The sequence below is a fragment of the Odontesthes bonariensis genome, chromosome 5 (assembly GCF_027942865.1).
Source record: "Odontesthes bonariensis isolate fOdoBon6 chromosome 5, fOdoBon6.hap1, whole genome shotgun sequence".
Taxonomy (NCBI): Eukaryota; Metazoa; Chordata; class Actinopteri; order Atheriniformes; family Atherinopsidae; genus Odontesthes; species Odontesthes bonariensis.
The window spans coordinates 18,902,481-18,927,206 of record NC_134510.1 but is presented as its reverse complement, the minus strand read 5'-3'; the positions used below and the strand labels follow the sequence as shown (position 1 = coordinate 18,927,206).

Genomic DNA, 24,726 nt, shown 5'->3' with positions numbered 1-24,726 from the left:
ATAATTAAAATATAAAACACAATAAAAGGGTTAATTTGCAGATTTCCACCATGTTTAGTGTCTGTCGATCTGAACGAACCAGATGGAATTTGTGTTCTGTCACATGTATGTCATTAAGAAATCGTCTCTAATGCTTTAAGACGACTGAATAAAACAACAGAAAGTCCGGGAGACTTCACGGGTGCAACATTGCACATTGTTAAAATATTTTTTGCACGTCTTTTGCAGTAAGTCCAGACATGTTATGATCCAGATAATCCATTTGGTTTAATGAGGATTAGTTGTCTGTGTGCATTGGTGAGAAAGACAACAACAAGAATAAGGCAGAGATAATATTTCAAGTGAAAGTTTGCTAGTTTCCTGCTCTTTGGATGTGACCTGTGGTTGATCACAGTTAGTCACAGGAGAAGTTGAATTTTTCTGCCTTGTTATGTGTGTATTAAATGTGCCATATGTGTGCAGAATGAGTGTTTCTGTTTCGTCTCTTTACTTGTGGTAGTGTGTATTTTTGTTTGTGGAGAGCGTAAACGAGACAAAGGAAGAAGCAGGAGTTAACCCCGTAGGCGCTTCCCTCTCCATGGGTTCTTCACAGCTATAGAGAGACATTAATCACATGCTTCAAAAATGCAGATGTACCCACTCATTCACACGCACAGATGTACTATAGACCATTTACTCCTGAGCATGAGCCAACAGACTTTGCCCTCATCTGGTCGTTTATACTCTTGATCTCTTTTATCTTTTCCACCTTTCTTTGTTTTCAAGTTTTCTGTCCCATGAGGTCCTCAGTGATGCACGTCTCTCTCATTAGTTTCTCTTCACTTTGTTGTCTCACTTGTGCTTTTATTTGGTAACAGATCCTTTGTCGAAGCGACGACCGAGGCTTAATATTTTGGCGCTAATAGTTTCCTGTACAGATCTATGTGTAATTTACTCGACTGTGGAAGTCAAAGTCTCGTTCTTTGTACTCGCTTTGACCCACTTACGGGAAATACATCTATCTCAGAATAAGAATACAGTTCTCCTGGTTTAAATGTAATGCTCTCTTGAATAGTAAGGTTAAATTATGTTGTTAGCAAGTGAAAGATTTAATGTTGCCACTCATCTAACAATACAGACTGTTGCACAAAGAGGAATTGACATCAAATGGATTTATTCTGTAGTATTTGACATTATTCTTCAAGATAACAAAAGACGAGAAACAAAAAAAGACTGCAGTTTGTGTGTGTGCGTGTCTGTGAGAAAGATGATTTACCATGGAGTGATTTAGAAACCCAGGAGGGTTAAAAGAAAATAAAATCCTTTGGTTGCAATTTTCTAATATTTTGCATGACAATGTGCATCTGTGAGAAGTTCTCTTTGTGTTAACCATTTTAGTACATGCATATCTTAACTGGTGTGTATCTCTGAGCCGGTAGGTCTGTGTTTACCTTAACCACAGGGGTATGTAGGAGTAAATTTAGCATGCTCGGGGTATCTTCACTGTTGCAGAGGTCAAAGCCAGGAAGGAAATATTGTGGTGTGCAAGACAGTTGAAGCCTTCTTTCGCTTGCAACCCAGGCTATTGGCTGGCTGTTATAAATGCTCCTCCAAATACAGAACAACCGGTGCAACTGGGTTTAATTTCAGACAGAGAAGTTTAGTTGGGGAGGTCATTCTCTGTTTTAGTTTGGCATGTGTCATTTTCCAAAATGATTTATAGGGTTTAGAGGCAGTGCTTGTCCATGTGCCGATTTCCTCTCTCTAATTTATCCTGCTTTGGGGCACGTTGGACTCCCTGTATAAGTTGCCATGGCGATGCACCATGTTGAGAAGTGCACAGTCTTTGTCACACTGAAAACTTTACCTTTTTAATCCACGGGCTCGTATATCATCCCCCCCCTGTGAGCATGGCACGTTTTTAACAATTTAAACCCTGTTGAATATGTGACTCTTTAACTCTCTGCTTGAATGCAAGTTTTAGTGGCAGCTTGTCTTATTCGCGAAAGGGGGGGGTCTTACAAAAGGAGCACTTCTCTTTCAGTTACTGTCTGTAGATTAAAATTGATTTCACCTCATGCTGTCACCCAAATTTGGCTTAATCCTTCACAGATGGAAAATCTTTTTTCTTTTCGTCTCCTTTAGCCTTACTGTTTCTCTCTCAGTTCTCGACAATGCACTTTAAAGGTTTGCGTCTCACTGCTGATGCTAAAGCATTAGTTCAGTTCATGTTCTCCACACCTCTATTATTTACCTCATTTGCTTTCTTGTGTTTTCTTCCCCTCTCTGCTGCATCCCCTTCTACCTCAGTTCTTTATTCGTTGTATATCTACTCGTTCCTTGTATAGGTATGTGAGATTGTTCGAAGGAGGAATTTACTGCCACTCCCAAAATCAGGGGATGCTGCGCTTAGTAGAGGTGGAGATTAACATGAGTGGTGTAGTGTGGAAAAGTCAGGAATGACCAGCACCAAAATGGGCTCCCGAATGGTGTAGTGTGTATCTGCTGATCAGACTCAACATTTTCATTTGTTAATCCAAATATTCAGTTCTTTTTCTAAGGCTGCAATTAAAAAAAAAAAAAAAAATCACAGCTCAATATCGCACTTAACCGCTGTATCTTCTGTTAAGATCCAGCGTCGTTAAACAGTCTAATGAAGAGAGCCCAGACAAAGACTGCTTCCACTGCTCTGAAAACATGACATCATCTCCTCTCTCTCATCCCTCCTGCCTGTTTTCTTTCTTTCCCACCCCTGTCCTTCCTTGTCGCTCTTTCATCCCCTTCTCTAAATCTTTCTTTCTTTAAGGTATGACATCACCTGGTGTGAAACATAGTAGCAATTCTTATGATGGTCCATAGGTGGCAGCCTTGGCCCACGGAGAAGCTTTTTTTTGAAAGAAAACATCTCTGCAATATCAGGATGAGGTCATCCTTGGAGAGGGGGGGTGGTGGCATACTCTGTTCCTATTCATACTTTTAACATTTTAAACGTCTAATCATTAAAGAAAACGCATGATCTTATGGAAGATGTACATTAAAATCACCTCTCTTTATTATCTAAATAGCCTGACTGAGTTTCCTGATCCTGTAAGACATTAAGTCCTTCATGAGTCTTATAATTGTTAAGGATAAAATGTAGGATGTGTTTAAGGTAAGAAGATTGGTTTATTTATACAAAAGGGACCCTGCTTACTCTTCACAAGACCACATCTTGGCCCGTATGTACATTTTTCTTTTTAATGTAATGTTTAATGTACTTACTCACATGAAACATAAAAGCTTATCGTGTTACTTTCATCGGTCATAATTAGTTTGTCATCAAACTTAAAATATTACTTGTGTGCCACTTGAGGGAATAAATACTCAAACTAATGCAATATCACACTATATGAAATGTATTATTTCCCCCTGCTTTCATTCTCTCAACACTTCAGTGGTTGTTCCTGTCTACAACCCAGGGGGGGCGCTGTTTACCCACAATAGGCTGCTGCTGACACGAATAAACTGCATTTGAGTAGCAGAGCAATGTGCCAAATAGTGACTTCATTGAAAGGCACATGAGTGCGCACACACACACACACACACACACACACACACTCTTCATGGAAAGTCACACCAGGATCTCTTGATTGTTTTTGGCTGATCATCTCCTCTCCCAATCTTCTCTCTGCACAGTCAGCCACACACACATTTCTTCAGTTAGGATTTTACATACCGGTTAGGCAAAATTACTCCCTGGTATACAATGTCAGCCAAATGAGGCGTTCTCAGTTCCTGGTTTGGACACAGACGGTTAAAGGATATGGGTTTCAGAAAGAAGTTGTGAGCTGTTTAGATAAAAGGATGTGAGGGCTGATCAGCAGGTATTACAGATGTTGCTGGCAAAACACAGCGCAGGAAGCTTTATCATCTCAGTTGTGTGCCTTTTTAGATAGCAAACTGCTTTTAAACACTATGAAAAACTCCATTTACATTGACAAAGAGGTAGGAGTAGCGTTCTTCTTTTTAAGCTGAGGTTTTCTTTTTTTGCCGTTTAAGTGGCAAACTCATGCAAATCAGATTTTTTTTCGTTACACATATTTTAACCACATGTAACACATGATTCCTAATTTTTCCAGGCTCATGGAGATATTTTCAATGTAAACGAAATCTAGATGTTCGAGCTTAAACACCTTTACGCTGTTCTGATTCAGCTCGTGCTGCATTTGTTTCAAGCGCCTCTGCTGCTCCGTGCGATTGTATTACATCACTGAAGAGTATTCTTGCTCCGAGTGAGTCTACCTTGCATATATGCCATCTCATTCATAAAATGAGTGTTTGGGGGTCTTCTGATTGGCTCCCTGTGCGCTACGCAGCATTACACGCCACAATATTATAGCCAATGAAAACTTACAATGTTGCGTCTGACTCCACCTCTCACATATCCACAGACATCGGCAGACACAGCCAGATCTCACACACATTTTGCTCTTCTCACACACAGTTGCAGACGTAGTGAGATTCGGTGCTGTACAGGGAAAGTGTGTGAGAGACAGTTCTGTTTTCAGCAGTCATCATTCTGCAAGATCACACACATCGCCTGGTGTCTGTACGGCTGAGAAAGACCATGTTTGCTCACTGTCTTTCTGCTAAGTGTGGAAAGATAGTGTGCGTGTTTGAGTTAGGCAGACTTGGAGAAGGAAAACGAACGAACGAATGAAGGAGAAAACAATGTAAGGATGTACTAGAGGAAGAAATGGTGGGAGAGGAAGAGGGTGCTAGGATGAGGTGCAGAATTGATAGAGATGGATGCACTCAAAGGCAGAATTCGATGAAGAGTGATGGGTGGAAGGAGGGAAGAAAAGTGGGGCGACAGAACATTACTAATCTCGCCAAAATGAGAGCAAAGTGCCAACTAGTTTCAAAAAATTGAATTCACATGTACCGAGAATTTGAGGTTCTGTTTTTTCCACAAAGGAAATTTTTTTCACATCATTTATGCTCAAATGGAATGCTGCAGCTCTGACAATTATGAGCAGTTTCCATGCCACCTTTGTTTAACTGCAAGCTGTGTCTCATCTCTCATTTACACACAACTGTGGAGGTTTTTTTTGGCTTAGGATTCTTAGGATTTAAATGCCTCTGAAGTCCTACTAAAGGACCCCTGAACAAAAGGAAGTTTAAGGTTTAACCTTAAAAACCTAAGGAGATTTAACCGTTTAGATAGCAGGAGATTAGAATGATCCCAAGACCCGTGCCTGTATTTATGTAATCCTTACAAGGTGACTCATGTTTAGGCAACACTGATGAACCTTTAAAAAAATAAAAAAAAAAAAAAAAAGCAACGAATTAAGGACTCCATCCATCATGCTTTGAAATTCCCATTAGAAAACTATGGATAAAGGAAAGCTACATAAGCTTCAGAAAGAAGGAAGCGCTTCTCAGTCTCATTCACCGATTGCTTTGAATAAAGAAATGCTGATGGCATCACAAACTGGCATTGATTTATAAACAACCTCGGCAGACGGGAATTTGACTGATTTAAGAAAACAGCACAAATGAACAGCTTCTTTGTTTAAATTTAGTTTTGTTCATATTATACCACTTTAAAAAGAGAGGAATCCAACCGTTTTCTATGCACAAGCATTTGGTGACTTTGGGAAGGAAAAACAAGAGGAAACTTACAAGTAGTCTAACTGGAAAACTGATCACTAATTGTTTTTCTCATGGAGAAAAAACCCACTAGTGCCTGAGAGATGAGATCCGTAGATGGATTTTCTCACCTTGTTTTAAGTCGGTCAAAGAATTGTTGATTTTTGCTTGTAGTAATTTAGAACTAGTGTCATCACACAGTTGGCCCAGCTGAGCAGCTGATTGCAGAATATTTGCACAACAAAGTTAGGCTGATGCTGGGGCTGAATCGAGTGATTCTTCATGATGAGATGGTTAATATATTGATGGCTACATCCTGTTTTCTCAAAACTCATCGACAGGAAGGGGGAAAAAATAGCCAATCAAGAGTCACTGCTCCTGTCTGCCCAGTCATTTGTTCACTTGGACTTCAGTTTCTTTGAGGAGAGCAAAAGGCAAACGAATGGAGAAGAAAAAAAAAGGAGTTTCCTTTGCTACTTCCCCGGAGAAGAGAGAAGTCTATACTCTATTCCCTTAAGAGCTAAGCCATTCAGTGAACCTCCTGTTATCCCAGGAATACTGTCTGCAATCCGCAGGGATTGCAAATACCCTGAAGGGATATAATGGGAATATCATGGAAAGGATGTGATCAATGGGAGATGGCAGAAGCGAAGGGAATTTGGGTGGACGAGCTAGAGCAGCTATGAAATGAGGAGCAGGAAAGGTGATCTGAAAAGGAGACGAGGGGGGAAGCCTAGTTTTGCTTGCGTCAGTCTTTCTTGAATCAAAGGTAGCCTGAATGTCAAAACTACCCATACCCTCTCAAGCAGTGAGTGAATCTGTTTCAAATGTCTGTTATATTAGCAGTAAGTGTATGAATACATTTTAGCCCACCATTGGTACATTGAGTGAAAAGGCAGCTCACGAGTCCCCAACATCCTCTTCCTCACTTCCTCGCCAGTCCTCCAGGAATCCCACCAATCTGTAGACACTTGTTCTCAGTAAGAGGCCCCTCCCCATCATTCTGAAATTATTATAAACAGTTTCAAGTTATGATGGGTGTGGAGCTAATCTTGTTTCACAAGTTTCTTGTGTTTACCTTGAATGAAGGTAATCTAGGAATTAGATGACTGGAAATAATCATGCTATGGTCATTTTAATGGCAGGCCGCTTTTTTCTTCTTTCTTTTCTGTGCATATCTCTGTGCTGGTTGGATTTACCGCCGTGACAAAACTCCGCCACTTCAATATCTTCTGTTTGTTACCGATCCAAAATAGAAATAACCAAATAGGATAGTAGATTTTTTTTCTGAACTCTGACCCTGTGACCAGCCCTCTGGATCTCACACTCTGTAAAGTTCCTCTTGTGCTCTGCAGCAGGATTTGCTCTATTTTGCACGGCCATTTGTGGGAGGAACTAACGCGGAGTTCCTGGCTCATGTGCATTCCATCAATTTCACACTCGCTAGTATTTATCAATGAAACGTGTGTGTGATCAGGAGTCCGCATGGTTTCATGTGCGTGGATATTTCTCGGCATTTGCACTTTTCAGAGTTTATGACGACGCCCTCTTTCAGTGTTAAAGCTGCGCGGCCTTTTGTATACACGAAGTCTGCGAGCCTGACAGCATATTTTATTTAATCCGTGTGACGTAATTATGACACTGTTTTAAATCCCTCCGAACACCCACATCAGTGTTTTCCTCCGTGTTGCTCAATTGGGGGACAGTGTGGGCATGTATAAACCGAATATAGCTCCATCCAACTTCACTGTGACTCATATCATGTGAAGAGGATTTGTTACAGTTGGAACAAAGTGGCATTGGCCCTGGTACCACACCAAATTAAATATAGTTGTACAGAAGAACTAATACATTGTTGGTTCAAAGTCATGGGATTCATTGAGTCTCTTCCTCCCTTATTTTTGCGTGTTATCACGGTTGAGAACAACTTAACTTTCACGATAGCATTTTTTTTTTCCCCCTCCACGTTTGCCATCCAAGAGCTGAACATTTTCACTGAGAGTCACTGTGACACGACAGGGCTAATGTCATGTTAATTTGGCTCACCGAATGACAAATTGAGTTTTATTCGCATAATTTGACAGCGCAAACTGTCTTTATTTAAAAGAAACAATCATTTGCTCGGCGGAGCAACGTTGCTTTGCTTTCCTCTTTTAGAGGACAAACAGTGGATCCTAAAGAAGCCAAACAAGATGATGTGTATTTTTTTGACATTTGACAACTCATCGTTGCGTCCTCTGTACTCGTATAATTATCTTGTCTTGCGATTTAGAGGCTGAACGAGACTTTTATTTTTATTTTTTTTTAGTTTTTGTCACTTTTAATTTGTCCTTCTACCCTTCTGTTTTCCTTGTCATTTTGACTCGCCGTGGAAAACAAATGTAATTTCGCTCATGAAGAGGAAAATAAATTAAAATTGCACGTCAATCCGTTTGTGTGATCGGCTGAAGAATGAAGAACACGGATAAAAGCAAAGAAATTGAAAGATCGCCATTCAAGGACATGTAGTAAAAGACTTTTCAAGGCCCCCCTTTGAAGTATTTATCTTTCCCTCTTTTCATTGTGTTGTTTTGGAAGATGAATCCTACTTTCTGTCTGGGCGTCCCGTGTTCAGCCATCACTACCATTACTCACTGACCACCTGCTGAAATAGAAAGCAGGGGTGACCTGTATCGCTGCGTGTGGATGTTCTTGTGAGGCCACCTGCTGAAATAAAAGCATTGGCTACCAATGTGTGAAGAGCGAAATGCCTGCAAAAGAGTGTTTTTCTTTTTTCTTTTTTTTTTGTGTTGTGTGAATTCATATGTTTTTGTGAGGTCCAGCCAGCAATTTGAACAAATCATTAGAAAGAAAAATGTTTGAGTTGGAGAAGTTACCTGTCTTTTTTCACGAGTTTTAAATGCTTCAAACTTGTCGCTGTGTAAAATATCAATTAAAAACAGAATGATTTACAAATCATTTCGGTCCTTGACAGTAGAGAGATGATATCGTTGATATCTAATGTTGATGCTGAGAGTCTTTCAGAAGAGAGATGAGAATCAGAAAAGCTGAAGAAATCTCTGCGTGCAAAAAAAACAAAGCTGATACTAACATTGAGTGGCTGGAGTGTTTGTGTCCTCTGGCCTTCTTGTTAACCCGAGCTCATTTAAGATGAAGAAGCGGTGGAAATCTGTCCTGAACGTTGCATCTTCCGTGCTGAAGAGGAACGGCTTTATCAGCACACATTTTCTAATGGTACGGGATTGTGGTCGGGGACGTCCAAGAGGTGGCCGTGGCTCAGTGGTTAGAGTCGGTCGTCCAATAAACGGAAGGTTGGGAGGTTCGATTCCCGCTCTCGCCACTCCAAAAATTGATGGAACTGACAGCTGGAGGGGTGTCAGTCCACCTCCTTGTCATGGCCGAGGTGCCCTTGAGCAAGGCACCGTACTCCCATGCTTCCCGGGCGCTGTGAATGGCCGCCCACCGCTCCAGGTTTGACATCTGTCTCTGAGTGTGTGACCCTGTGCATGTGTGTGTCAACAGGTGCCAACCTGGATGAGTTAAAAGTGGAGGACGAATTTCGTGTGTATGCATGACAATAAATCTGATCTTAATCTTAAGTGTCGGTTAAATTGCATATTTGCAAGAACACTGTTAATGCTAAACTATTTATGCAGGTCGCAGAGCAACATATGCTTCTGCAGCAACACTCTGAAGGCCAGACAACAGCTCTGTAGCAAAAGGTACTAGACCGTGGCTGAAATACTTTGTCAAGCAAAAATGGACTGACATTCTGCTCTCAGGACTGCAACAGTTGAGCTGCAGAAGAGAAGTTGCAGCATTCTGTTCTACCAGTATGGACGTCCAAAGGGAAACGGTGGCGGCATAATAAGGAAGTCTTTTCTTCCATCTTCCAGGTATTAAGCGACCACTGTGGGAAAAACGGCTGTTTTCAGCACTTGATTTGCTCTTTTTGTGGTCAAAATGATTAGAAAAAGAAATGATTGTGTTCTGTTTTTATTGAACATTTTTTTTAATCTTATACTATGTGTGTATGGGTATGTGGGGCGTGCTTCCGTCCTTCAAATGAAATTAATTCTACATTTCTCTCCGTCTCATCCTTTCTTCATACATATAAATGAATAAGCTCTGTGCTAGATTTCCATATGAGAGCACAGATATTAGATAAAGTGGATTTAAAAGCCACTGATGATTTAGGCTGAATTTAATTTGAGTCATTGACGGACAGCGTAACCTTGATCGCCAAAGTGAAAAAAAAACAACTTCACTGAGAGTCTTGACAGGATGTTGCTTGACCAGAAAGACATTTTTGAATGATTATAATTAACTATGTGTGGTCATCCATGGAATAAAAGCCTAATAGCATGTGTGCCCACCCTACAAGGCACAGAATGGACAAGCAATTTAGCTCCAAGCCTCAAACTCGGCTATTGTTTAGCTCCCTCTTCTGATGCTTGAAATGCTTCTCGCTTCCCAGTTTTCTTTGAGTCTCTGAACTTCTCTTCATCCTGTGCTCTTCTCATTCGGTAGTTATATTGGCAATATACATCAATAAAGGGTGAAGTTAGCAGAGTAAACACAAGTAATGTTTAGCCTGGAAAAAGATCGATGGGTATGTATTGATTAAGCATCAAGTGAAGCTACAAGTAATTTCCTGCTCTTCTGTGTGTGACTGTCTGTGTTGGAAGGTGAGTGATTATGTTTGCTTCCTGATGTGTTGTGGTGGTTGGAAAATCCCGAAAAAGCGACCGTGTTTGCTGTGCTTTCCATTCCTCAGGTTCAATAGAATTACAGAATGCATGTGCTGATGCTGAAAGGCATTGAAATAAACCTATGGGATCAAACAATGGGAAAAGTGTTTATTTCATCGTTACTTATTCTGCACTTCTGTCTCAGTCCCTCAAATGTTTCTTTCCCACTCTGTGACAGATCAAGCAGTCAAGCACACAAATGCATTCACATACAGGGATGTGTGTGAAGTTTCTTGATAATCTGATGCTTTCCACATGGCAGACAGATGGCTCTTCTAATCTTTCAGACAGACATTGCCTTTTGAGATCTGATCTGATGATTGCTGTGTGTTTGTTTGTGTGTGTGTGTGTGTGTGTGTGTGTGTGTGTGTGTGTGTGTGTGTGTGTGTGCGCGTGTGTGTGTATCCATCCGTGCATGGTTTCCATGGTTGAGCTCAATAAATCCATCCTTAGAAGGCTCCCGCTGTCATGTATACGTGTGTGCGGTTGTGTGATCTTTCAACATTTTGATTAGACTTATTTTAAAGTTGCGCTTGAAACGTTTCTCTGTAATCTTGTTGTTTTTGCTCGATGGTTGATCGGCGGTTGCCGATTAGATATTTCCAAATTAAATTCTTCCTGTTTCTTGGCCTGATGTTGGTAGTATTTTGATAGGCAGAGTTTATATATGGAATAATTTGAATATTTATTTGATCTTTTCGTGGACCGTATGCATGGGGAAGTAAAAAAAGAGCAACACCGGAAAATAGGTCACATTTAATCTTCGGCTCAGGGTGTTTGATTTAATAAGTGAGTTATGAACCTGACGGATATCTTTTTGTGTGTCAATTGTGTGTTTATTTAATTTTTTTTATATGCGACTTACTCGTTGTATCATCAGTACATGGCCCAGCACTTGCAAAATAAAAGTTGCATCTCAGTATTCCTGCTTGTATTTTTGAGCTTCATTCCCTTGAAAACTATATTCTAAAAAAGAAAGGGAGGGAAATAAGAGTTATTCTCTACAGGGGGTTTACGAAGTGCTCATTTTATGTGCTGTGTATCACTTGTGCTTTCTCGACTTCGATCAAAGCTCAGGTCTGTGGAGTTTACCAGTCATAGCAGACTCTGTTCTTTTTTAAGGAAATTGCATAAATATACCGAAGCACAAAGCTGTTCTGTAACAGTGAAACGGGAAGTTAAAGTTTTAGGCAGACAAACAGTGTTTAAGGTTTTTCTGAAATTGTGACAGCGTAAATGTTGGTTTTTGTTTCCTTTTCTGTGCAGTTCTTTAAACAAAGTGAATAAGGGAACGATAAACTTCAACAGTCAACTTTTGATTTTTTTCAGGGTAGCGCCACCGTTTCTGAGCAGGCACAATAAAAGGCACCACTCCCATCACTACCTGCACTTTGAAACAGATTTACTTTGAAGCTGAAAGTGTTGAATTATATCCGACGCTAGCTCCAAGCATCAATACTGGTTTCATGCAGCATAGGAACTGTGCAGAAAACAACGCGACTCCCGCTGTGAAAATGCTGTTTGAGTGACGGAATGACTGCCGGCAAATGGTGATGAGTGGATATTGTTTATGTTGCCCAACATTCAGATGTGGGGCTTCTTTATAAGTGACTTGGTGTAGCAAAAAAGAACATATTTCAAAAGAAACCGACATCCTCCATCGATCCAAACCCCACGGTCTCATGACATTAAGTGCATTGATACATTCCTCGGTGACCACCTGTCTCAGTGTATTGTAATTCCCTGGCAGCGTGATTGTTTCGGCTTGATTTAGTTCCTCTGACCTGATATCTGATTAAAGAGACTCGGGCTTGCGTAGGAGCTGGATTAGCATATAAAAAGACATTGACAGGACATCAGATAATTCAGATGCCATCTGTTTTTAATGGAATCTGTTAGTGGGAGAGAACTGTGTGTGTCCGTCCGTGTGAGTGTGTGCGCCTCCCCCGCATCCCTGTTCTGTTATTGTCCTTGTCACTGCTGTAGGCTTATTTGTATTTGTACTGCAGATTTTTTTGTTACCTTTATTTCCTTTTTTAGATTTATTTTTTTCCTCCCAGGGAAGAGCAGACCCATTATTAGCACAGATTCGGCACAAAGACATCAATTATTTACAATGAAAAACGCTTGGAATCGTTCCATATTGTAATGGTCGATAAATTAGGAGGCTTGCAAACGCACGCTAATGTCAGAGGCAGGTTTATGATATTAAAAATTACACCCATTACGAAGGATTTCCCATTCAGAACCCAGCTTTAATCCCCTTCGCAAATCAGACTTTGATAGATATCATTAAAAATTCTCGTCCAAACTAAAACCTGGTTCGGAAACTATTTATTTCAGAATATGCATCTACAGTAAGTCTTGGCTGTTTAGACGGAGTATGGAGATACTAGATCACCCAAAAAGTTTGAGGGAAAGACACGCGAGAAGTTGTGAATCCTAATAATCTTTGTAAAGATGTCTAAGATGCAAACGCTTAAAAGTCAACCAATCTGTACCGTAAATGTAAATGCATAAAAGGCAGACTAACATTTTTATTATTGTGCACTTAAAATGTTATTATATGTAATGTAAACAGGCCAGCCTCTCGTCATCAGTCTGCCTGCCAACATCCAAATTCCTTTAGCTTCTTAGCACTAAGCACATCAGCAACAAACCTGTGTGTGTGTGTGTGTGTGTGTGTGTTGGAGGGCAGAGGCTGTGATTAAGAGATTCGCTGTATTAATTTTAAATGTGGTTGCAATGCAGGTAAGGATATCAGGTGGTATGCTCAGGGCAAGAGCTTTACAGTGATTGCAGTGGAACTGCTGATTTATTTGCGTCTGTGTGTTTTTCTGCATGTAATTTTAGGAGACATTGCCAGTCGAACAAGGTGGTCCACTAAGCTTATGATGTGCCGTGCGTGCACTGTATATTCCAGAGTAATTAACTGCGTGCAGGCCTCTCTCCTTTCTGGGGAGGTTAGATGAGCAAACCCTGTAGGTGTACTCATCGTATCTGTTTACTTTTTTCCTGATGTCTTCAAATGCACTCCCTCCCTTTTCTCTCTGCTTTTGTGCATCTCACACGGTTGAACTTTTTGAATTCTTTCCCCCTTTTTTTTTTTTTGACGATGTTGGCTTCTGTCCCTTTAATTTTTTTTCCATTTCTTCTTTCTATACTGCCTTCGTGTCTTACTTTTTCTCATTTTGTGCTCTCGTGTGCGACCCTTCACTTTTTCACATTGACTTGTCGTCTTTCCATATTTAAATTGCTTGGCTTACTCTCTTATTCTCTCTTTTCTCCTCGTGCCTGTGTTTCTACACTGATCCTCTATTCAGCTGACAACACTGTCTGTTTTTTTTTTTAAGTTTTGAAAACAACTTGTGCCCTTATTCTTCTTCCTCTATCTATCATCTCTCCATTTTGTATTTATGATCATGGGATAGTTGATATAAAAGTGAGTATCAGGGAAGGCAACATTAGTTGGCTTCAAATCCTCTACATCATAGCAGGGTCTGCCTGCTAAGTCCTCAGAACACCCGTTCTTTGTAGCAGAAGAAGTAAGAACTCTCTGTGTCAGGGCTATTTGCATATTATTTGCATACGAACCCCAACTGGCTGTTTTTATAATGCCAAGAGGCTAAATTCAGTATTTAATACCAGGGCCCATAACGAGTTTTCACTTTTCTGGTGTTATTTGCATCTAATTTGCATGTCCCATAGCTTGGATCTGGGCTGAGGGACCACATGACCTAAATTGTTTCAATTTAACACAGAAATGAAAAAAAAACAAAACAAAGCAAGTTCTGATTATTACTATTAATCAAGTTAGGGCACTTTTTACACGTGGAGCGTTAACACGTGAAAGAGGTATGAGCTGCTGTCGCAAGCTGAGGCTACGTGGGCTCTACAGAAGCTGCCTGAGGAGTCCCAAAGGAAAACCTCATTTAACTAAAGGGTTCACTTTTTTTTATATATATTTATTTATTTTATCTATCAATGTAGCATTGATGAAACTTTCTACAGTTTCTGCGTGGTTGGTTTTTGGACATGTTTCCTCTTTATGAGTGAACCGTGTTGGTGTTTTGAGTGGGTTCCTCTTTTTCACTGTAACTCAGTTTCCATTGCTGTGTTTGATTCACATTTACATGATATAAATATGAAAATATAACACTTGTCAAGGTGGATTCTTTTTCGATTGAGGCTTGATGCACATGAAATGGAAACGACATTGCGAATGGTGTCTGACCCGGCGTAGAAAATGAGGAAATGAAAATGTGCCGACTCACCAGCTGTTTCTGGGTCCAAAACGTTCCCAGAGATTAAAGTAATCCCTAAAGAGGAGCTCTTCATTTTCATTTTGTGGATGTCCTCTGCAGTTGTTGTTTTTTTTTTTCTTCATTAAGGTCTTTTTTAGTTAGGATAACTTCTTGTTCCCTGAGATTACAATGACAAGTGACCTACAATGCTTCAATCCAGTTAATAGAAACATGTCTTCTTCCCTTTATTTTCTACTTTTCAAGAGATCACTTCGAATTTGCTTCTGCAGTTAATGAACATCTCGTTTTCCTAAATGAGTTTTATGTGGTTACAGAGCACCGCGCGTACAGGATTTTGGATTAAGGAACCACCTTCAGTCAGAGCAATAGCCGTTTTTTTTTAATGAGGCAGGCTTTCAAGATATACAAGGATATAAATTTGAACCTCTGTTTGATAACAAGATTAATGCCTATTACGAAATTACCAAAATGATCGCTCATAAAAAGGTTGGAAACATTCTTTCTTGTCTTCAATCAGATCAACCGCTCCAATGATTTTTGTAAAAGATTATTAAAAGCAAAGCATGGTCTTTACAGTCTAATGGTCACTTAATGAAAAGAACAGTGTGTGTGAAAGAGAGGGAGAGAGAGGGAAGGGGGGCAGACACACAGAGAGATTATATCTGCGTAGGCTTGCCCATGTCAGTTGCCCATCAGAAACAATGTATGGGTGTGTTTGCATGTGCAAGCGCATGAGGTAGATGAGCACATGTGCGGACAGGAGTCTTAAATCCTATCTCTGTGTTTTGTTCAGTTTAAAGGCCAATTCAAGAGGATGCGTGTTAACTGCGTTTGTCTTGTTTAACGGCACCAATCCGCATCCGAGGTTCTAAATTTGCGTGAAGCACAAAACCGTCGGCTCAGTGGCAAAATAACCTAAATAATCATAAAATGTTAGCGTGACAACATGACTCAAATAGACAAATGAATGCATATATATATTGATTAAACTTAGGCAGTCCTATGCTTGGCATGTGCACTGTTGTTGGGCCCAGTTTTGTTTGTCCAATCTGTCCCTGAAATAAAGGCCAGCTGCTCTGTTTTCTGGAAGTTGCGATTGCCCTGCTGTTGGTGGGCTGGGCTGTGAATAGTTGTGGTTCCGATGGTACTGATTCTCTTTGCAGACTTGGAACAAGGCGCTAAATTGGTTAATTGCTATATTGCTTTGTAAACTCAGCTGGTGGCCTCTGTCTGTGGCTGAAACTTGCTAGTTGAATGTGCCTGCCCTGAGCAGAATACTCTGCGGTTAAGCATTGCTCTCCGTGCGCTCTAGCGCACTGCCTTGTATTGTGTTTTGCTGCCACTTGGGGGCAGACTCACGAATACGTGGAACGATCTGAGTTGTGGTCTACTCTTAGTTGTGATTGCACAACTTAGTAGTTGACCTGCTGTGGAAAGGACAGAAATTAAAGTGGATCTGCTTCGTAATAGAGTGACACTAAGTGTGAAGATTATGGCGATTGTCTAGTGCAGCTGTTGTCATTGTTTTTTTTTAGCTGTGCTTCTTTGCAATGTATGGTTTTCGGTGCTTCATCCTCTTTTTGTAAAATCTATGAACTTTCAACCAGTCAGCATTTGTTCAGTAGCGTAACCTGGAGAGCCTGCAGATTTGTCCTGTAACAGATTTGTGTTGTAACAATGGCCTTCTGGGGAAGCTGAGAGCACCATAGACGGATAACTTTGTAAAAGTTTACAATGGCTCTAAGATGGTAAAGAAATGACAGAGCAGTCAGAGGTCCAGGAAGCGCCACGATTGTTCAATGTAAAATACCCCTTACTAATGCCTGTATCGAATCAATGATGGTAAAGCTCTCGTTTCCAAATGAGTTGAATGAATTTAAAACAATAAATGGAACACAATGTGCCTTGAAGAATGAAGACAGTTTAGTACTCAGGCCCAGGAGACAGCCAAGGCAAAATCACCTCTCCGTTTTAAGTTTAAGATTTCAAAGGCTGGATTGGTATCAGGAGTCGCAATAAATTCAGTCTATATACAGAACTGACGTCATGTTTGTTGAAACCCTTAGAGTACGCTGAAGGGATTGTACAAAGTTGACTTGGAAGTTGTGTGGGATTGCAGGGTTGTCTGGAGGTGACAAGGCTCAGGAGGATCATTCGACTGTGTGGATCCCATCTCACAGCAGCAGCCACCACACCCCGTTAGGTCGCAGGAGAGAGCTTGCAATGGTGGACAGGGTAAATGAGTAGTGACCCAGACAATGGAGCACACCTGTGCGAATCTGGTGATCCTGGACTAAAGCCCCAGAGAGAGCAACAATGGGCGGATTGCTGAAGCCAGGAGGTTGACAGCAGCCCACCTCCACCGTACACCAGTGCTGAAGGACTAGGTGCTAGAGAACCTTGAGAAGATATGTCCAGGAACCAGCAAGTGAGCTTTGCTGTATATCCAATGTCAAGGAATAATACTGATTTAACACCTAGTACATGCACTTGGAATTTGTGTTATCGTACTATTTTATGTGATCGGGTTGCAAGAAGTAAGGAGGTACGTTGAATGGCAGGCCCGATGGTATCTTTTCCCCTCTTCTTATACTCGTATGGATAGTGCTTAAAGTGATAGTTCGGAGTAGATTCACCCTAGGGTCATTTGAACCGTGACATCCAGCCAAGTAGCCCACCCGAAGTTTTTTCGATCTTGGCTGAACATCAGCTGAGTTACTGAGTTATCCCGAATAGCTTAGTACAAGCGCTAATGGAACCTGGCAGTATCTCCAAAATTACCACACTAAAATCACATGCCATGACACCAAACTTCTACAGTAGTACAAATATGGTCTGTACTCACAAAACGATGCATTTGGAAGTTTGTACATAGTCCAGGAGTTTATTATTATCAACACAAGCCTGATAGCTTCTCTGCTGTTAAAGCTGCGTCGACGTCACTTCCTTGATCTGGGAGCTTCAAAGTAAGATGAGGGTTGATCTACTACTGTAGACAACAAAGTATATGCTATATTCTACATGATTTTTTATGAATTTTTATGAATTTTTATGTTGTAGAGTTGTGAATTTATTTTATCAATGGAGAAATTGAGCAGCCTTGCTTTGTTACAGCAGAGAAGCTATTAGGCTTGTGTTGATAATAATAAACTCCTGGACTATGTACAAACTTCAAAATGCATCATTTTGTGAGTACAGACCATATTTGTACTACTGTAGAAGTTTGGTGTCATGGCATGTGATTTTAGTGTGGTAATTTTGGAGATACTGCCAGGTTCCATTAGCGCTTGTACTAAGCTATTCGGGATAACTCAGTAACTCAGCTGATGTTCAGCCAAGATCGAAAAAACTTCGGGTGGGCTACTTGGCTGGATGTCACGGTTCAAATGACCCCAGGTTGAATCTACTCCGAACTATCACTTTTTAACTATCCACATCACCTGGGAGAGTTGTGTTTATTCCTTTACAGAATGTATTTGGACCTTAACCTAAACTGTGGACAAAACAGGGTTGATAATTGTGGTCTGTCTTGTGTACAGATATGAAATCTTGCTGTATTTTTCCATTGTGGTCGAGAACAAAACATAAACGGTCACTGCCGCTTTGGCATTGTGTCTGTATTAAGACAGCCCTTCTCGGCTACCACCTCCACTTTTACTGAAGCTCAATACATCTGCCACAGGCCCGCATTCAGCATTCATCTGTGTTGTTTGTCAAAGGACAGGTGAGCCTTTACATACAGGTGGCTCCTACTTTTCCCCTTTTCTTTAGCTTTCTCCCACTCTTTGTCTCTTCCCAGGTGACAAGCGGGAAGATCACACACACACACACACACACACACACACACACACACACCCCTGACTTTTTATGTTTTGCTCACTACCCTCTGGTGTGGGTACGAATATATTACCTAACAAACGGATACGGAATGGAACAAGTATTAAGTATAATTAAAGTTTCAGGATCTCTCTCTCCACTCTAACAAATTCTACTGTGTACAGAGCAAATTGACGTGTGCTCTTCGCATGTCCCATATATCTTCTTTCTGAAAATTCTACATGAGCACACACCCACACCTTCTCACACAGAGGAGCACACATCCCATTGAATATTAACTGCCATCTCCTAGGGCAAACGGCAAATATAATCGTATTTGTAATGTTGGAGAAATGGTGTGTCAATATTTGCCTAGTCTGTTATTGTTGTGAAATGGGGAACTGACTGCGGTTACCATGGTGTGCATGATTTTGACAGTTGGTTTTGAGGCACAGAAAACTCTCTGTTTCTGTCTCTTTCCCTCACTTACATATCTGCTTTTTCAATTATAATTAAAAAAAAAAAAAAAAAAAAATACTTATTTTATCACATTTGGATTAATTTCTGAGAGCACATTTTTCTTATTTTTGGTGAACCTTATTCTAGTTTAAATGTCATAATTGAATTATGTGATGTATTCAAGAATCCAAAATGTTAAAAGTGAAGTATTGAATCATTTAGGTCAGAGACTGACAGGTTATTTAGATCTCACAGATTTGTCGATGATCGCTACTATCTAGGATATTTTACCAAGGAAATATGATGATATTTGTCCATGCAATTTTTAGACAGCATGTAAACACAACATACAGAACACACCCTGAGAGCTAAAACAAATACTTAGTCACAATTTCATGTTTTGCTAAGCATTAAACACACAACCATTGCAAGTTTGGATTTTGGGTGGATTATTATTATATTTGCTGTAAAGCCTCATTTGAAAGACAGTTAGAGAAAATACACACTGTTGATCTCTGTATGCGTCTCTGTCTTACCTACCCATCTACTAACTAACTATTACATTTAGAATGGCCTCGTTCATGTTATTCAACTCTGTGTTGCATGACCCAGTTTATTTCTCCACTGAGCATGTTGCGTCTTGTATTGTGTAAAAAGCCATCAAAGTGACGTATCAATTCCAAAAGAGTTGCAACACTGTGGAAAATGCAGAACAGAATGAATTGATTTGGAAATCTAATAAACCGATATTTTGTTTACAGTAGAAAATAACATATGAAATGTTAAAAGTGTATTTTTAGTATGAGAATTATTTGCTTATTGTGAGTTTGGGATGGAGGGGGGCAACAAAATGCTGGAAAAGTATGTGACCCTTAAAAAGAAAAAACGGTTTCAGGAACATGTTGAAACTAATTAGGTTAATTTGCAACAGTTCAGTAACAAGATTGGGTATAAAAAGAGCACCTTGGAGAGGTAGAGTCTCTTAGATCTAAAGATGGGTCCGAGATGGGTTCAGCAATCAGAAAAAAATTATGTTCCTTAATGTAAAATTGTGAAGACTTTCAATGTTTCATCATCTACAGTACATAATATTATCAAAACGTTTTGAGAATGTACTGATATCTCTGTGAGTAAGGGATAGAACAGATGCTGGAGGCCCATGATCATCTGGCATGGATATCACGGCATGGGGAACGCTTGCAGAAACATTTTTTTTTTTTTAACACAGTTCACTGTTCTATCCACAAATGCAGGTTAAAGCTCTAACACGCAACAAGGAAGCCATATTTGAACATGATGTAAAAACACCACCGCACTCGAGCTTATTTAAAATGGTAAACTCTTCTTGGCTTCTAGATGCTACCTGATTGGTTCCCAGCTTGTCGTCAGAATGGTAGTAATTCAGCATTTTGCCGACTTGCCGAGTTTGGTTCAGGCTAAATGCACTTTTGGTAGAATAGAGCAACTTACATACTGACTTTCCTTCTGTTCACACATGAGCAGTGGAAGGGTTTACTTCATTTCTCAGATCGTGTAAGTATTGACTGGGTATTGGTACTGATCTCCTACCTCGGTTAGATCGTTGATTGGATTATGATTGAGTCATTCTCAAGATGAATTAATAGTCACATCAAATGAACATCATGAGCAGTCAATATCTTGTAGATTAAGATGGGAAGAAACCCTAGTGTTGAACAAATGAAAAAAAAAAAAAAACTGCAAGGGGGGACATGATTGGATAAATAGTAAAACCAAGTCTTTCTCAGTCTTAACTGTCGACCAAATATTCATTTTTTTCTTGGATGTTTCATGTTTTAATCTCACTTGACCACTTGTTTATGTCCGCATGTGCAGTTGAATGCATTGAAAATGAACAATTTTGAAAAACTTCTAAAAGACCTTCACCATATGGCAACATCATTCATCTTTACTCGAAAAAAATGGCATCGCATACCGTTTTAACATATTGTAAATACTAGATTCTGCAACAAATTACCAGGACATCCACTTCAGCGATCACTTTGCAAACAGGCAGAGTGGAAACTGAGAGCGTACTTGGATATTCACCCACAACATATAGGGGCTTTTCAGAGGCCCACTCCAAATGGAGTGTTTTTAAGAAATTCCGACACGGTCTGTCACACAATTGGCAACTAATTCAATAAAATAATCACATTATGAGCGCGTAACAAATCTGGTTAATCCAACCTAAACACGAGCCACATACATATGCTAACTAGCAACTTTTAGCTACTCTAACTTTACTACTTTTGTCTGCATGTTGTTAAAATTACATCGCAGATGTAAACCCTAAAATGTCTTTTTTTTTTCTTTCTACCAGGATCACTTCTACCGTCTATGATGAATTATTTAAAGATGACAATTAATTTGAAGAGAGATTTTAATTATTTATTTATTCATCCAGCCCTGGCAATTATGCTGGCATCCATCTAGAAAGCGAACGTGTGTGCCATGTTTCACTTTGAGGTTGGTGCTTTAACTTAAATCCGCGGTACATTACTCTGTCACTCACTAACCTTCCTGGTCCTTCTCTCTCACAGACACACTGACTTCAGTGCCCTTGACTCTAATAATCCCTCTCTCGCTGTGTGAAATATCTTTTCATGTCTGTGCTGATGATCATAATGGTTTTCTGTCTGAGCTACGGACTGGTGATTGGCCCCAATTATTGCATGGACCTGAGGCCTCAAATCTTCCTATCTTTGCAAGGTAGGACATGTAATAGCAAAAGTCCTGGTTCCCATCCTCTGCCACTCAATAAATCCCACTTAATGCACATTTGGAATCTCGGCGAATTGACTGCCAGATGTTTATCATTACTTTCCTTTCTTGTACATTTTGCCCTACAAGCCCGCTTGTCTTCTTCTCGTGCGATTGCTTTGACATTTAATGGCTCAGAATATATGTATTCCTGCACTGTGCATGCGCACTGTCAAATCTCCTGTCCACTTTAACTACACACAACTTCCTCTGCTGTCTCTCAAGTCGTCGACTCGAAACACTTGCCCAAGCAAACAGTCGATAGAGAAGGTATGTAACTGGTTATTTGTGAAGTACTTTCAGTGGCTTCTTCTACTTTTGTTCTGAGCACGAGGCTCTTTTCTGGACCCAGGTGCACCTGCTGTGACTTTGTGATCACATGTAAGAGAGACAGATTGACTCCATCCTCTTGCCCTGTAGTACCAAGCCCCTGCCATCCAAATTAGTGGTTGGCTTGTCTTGCAGCATTCATCATTGCTGCTCCGCTGTCAGCTGAGCTCACCTGCTATTTTTCACAGAGCTACTCCCACTTAATCTTCTAATGCCGGGTCTCTTTTGCACAACCTTGTTATTTTGCCCGCTTTCCGTTGATTTCTCTGCATATTTAATCTTTTCTTCTCCGTCTCCGCTCTCAAACACTTCTATCTTGAGTCATTAGATTTCTTTTTTTAATCACATCATTTTTTTTTTTTTTTAACTTCTTGCTTTTGATAATTTCTTCCATCTCAGCTCTGGATCCTTTCGGCTCCTGTCTCTTACTGCTTCTGTCTGTCAGGCTGACTCTCCCTCTCTAACGGTAATGTGCTTAGAGTTGTTAAGGACAGGAGAGAAATCCCAAGTGAATAGATCTTTCTAAGATGTTGTCAAAGTGTGGATGTGAGTGCTATCACGGACCCCTGCTGTGCCTATCCAGGCATACCCTCCCTCCTTCTTAGTGCACACTGACACATCGGGACATTCATATGCAGCTAAAACTGTCTCCTCAGTGCAGACTATAGATGATGCACACAGTCCTATTGCTGTGACTTTCAGCCTCTTAAAGCTGATATTGACTGAGAGCCTGAGAGGATTGTAGTCTGGTACACCGTGTTTGTATGTGTGCATGTGAGAGAGAAAGAGATGTGGACAGAAAGGGGAAAATTGTAACGTTAATGATGTCCACACGTCAGGATGCGTATAAAAAAACATGCCACTTTCTTAGGCCTCAGAGTAAGTTGGAAACTTCCAGTTTCGAACATGTACTTTTGGGAAAGCCTACTCAAAGGTCTGAACAAATATGAAAAGCATGTGCGTATCGAGCTGTGGAGTGACTTTGTGGAACAGTCTGGAGACAGAAATAAAAAAAAGTGCAAATATAATTCTGTTTTAAAAAAAGGTACCAAAAAAAAATTGTTTTAAACACGTACATGGAAGAGGAAGTATGTTAACAGAGGACGATGAGGGATAAATATATGAATAGAATAGGGTTAATTGTTATATTGTAATTTAATTAGTATATGGTATATATTTATTTATGGGGATAGTTATATATATTCATATTTACATTTATATTTACAAGGATATGTGTGTAGTATATATTTATTTTTGTGATTATATATTTATTTAGATATTTAGGAAGTGTATATATGGTATGTATTTATATAGGTGTATTGTAGTTAGGATATTTACAAACTGAAGAGTAGTTAAAAAGGGGTGGGAAACTAAAAAAGTATTGTACTTCTTCCCATTCCTTTTTCGAACAATGTGTGGCGTTTTGTTTAGTGACGCTCCGATCGATCGGCTGCCGATCATGATCGGCCGATAATGCCCAAAAATAGCCTGATCGGCGATCGGAAAAATATGCCGATCAAAAAACTGATCACGTGACGTAAATTACTAGCTTTTTTTTTTTTTTTTTTTTGACGTAAATTACTAGCGACCACTTTCTAATGTGGTCCGTGACGTGTGTACAGAACCGAACAGGCAAAACCTCTACAGTGCATCTCGACAACATGACCTCTCCTGTCTGGAATTTCTTCAAAGTGTGTCAGAAAGATGTGAAACTTACTGCGGTCACGCCATCTGCGCTTCGGAGAGGCACGGTCGCGCTAGCTACACTTGAAAATCGAGTGCCCGTTTACATCGCGTTGTACGGCGGATTTATGGTGCATTCAAGTGCACCCCGTAAACTCAGAAATCTATATCGAAGTTGATTTTTCATTTGTTGGAATACATACACCTGTCATTACTTGTTTTTTTTTTTTTACTACATTCTTTTTAATGATTAAAACAAAATGATAGAACAAAATTATTGAAGCATATTCAGAATCAAACTCATTTCTGCATAGTCAGATTTGAAAACTTCATTTAGAACCAAATCAAAATGTTCTCTGCCGACTCCACCAGATTCTTGTTCTACATGTCCCCAGCTACCTCTGTGGTGATTTTCAAGTCATTTCACTACATCATTGTTTAATAATCTGATGTTGAAAGCATACCTAATGAATGGTGTATATGGGCAGATTAAAATATTAATAGAAAATAAAAAAAACAATTGTTTTCTGCAAACTCCACCAGATTCATGTTTTACATGTCCCCAGCTACCTCTGACGGTTTAATTTCTATAAATGGTGCACTCTCTGCTAGATGAAAGGCATGGAAATGTCAGATTCCTTCCGTGATCGGCAGTGATCGGCAATCGGGCAGATCATGATTTTGGTGATCGGTGATCGGTCCAAAAAATGCTGATCAGAGCATCACTAGTGTTGTTATGTATTAGCACTTTATGCGATTGGATTTTTTATATATTATTTTTTTAATTTCTCTTTTTCTTTCTTTTGTAGTAACAAATAGTTACAAACATTTTCTTTTTTATACATGTTCGAAAATAAAAATCAATCAATCAATCAAAAAAAAGTAGGAAGATTTTGTTGTGATTCCTTTCTGTCGTTGTGACTTTATCTCAACATTCAATTTACTAGTAATCATTCAGCTAAAGGTTGAATTATCAATACATCACCAAAGATTGTTGTCAAAGTGGAGTTAAGAGGATTACTTTAATATTT

At 39.9% G+C, this 24,726-nt stretch overlaps 1 protein-coding gene across 1 annotated transcript in view; it reads left to right on the top strand.

The window, feature by feature from the left end:
• cdkal1 (CDK5 regulatory subunit associated protein 1-like 1) overlaps nucleotides 1-24,726 on the top strand; it is a 224,029-nt gene that overhangs the window by 7,764 nt on the left and 191,539 nt on the right. The gene's annotated exons all lie outside the window — the stretch shown is intronic.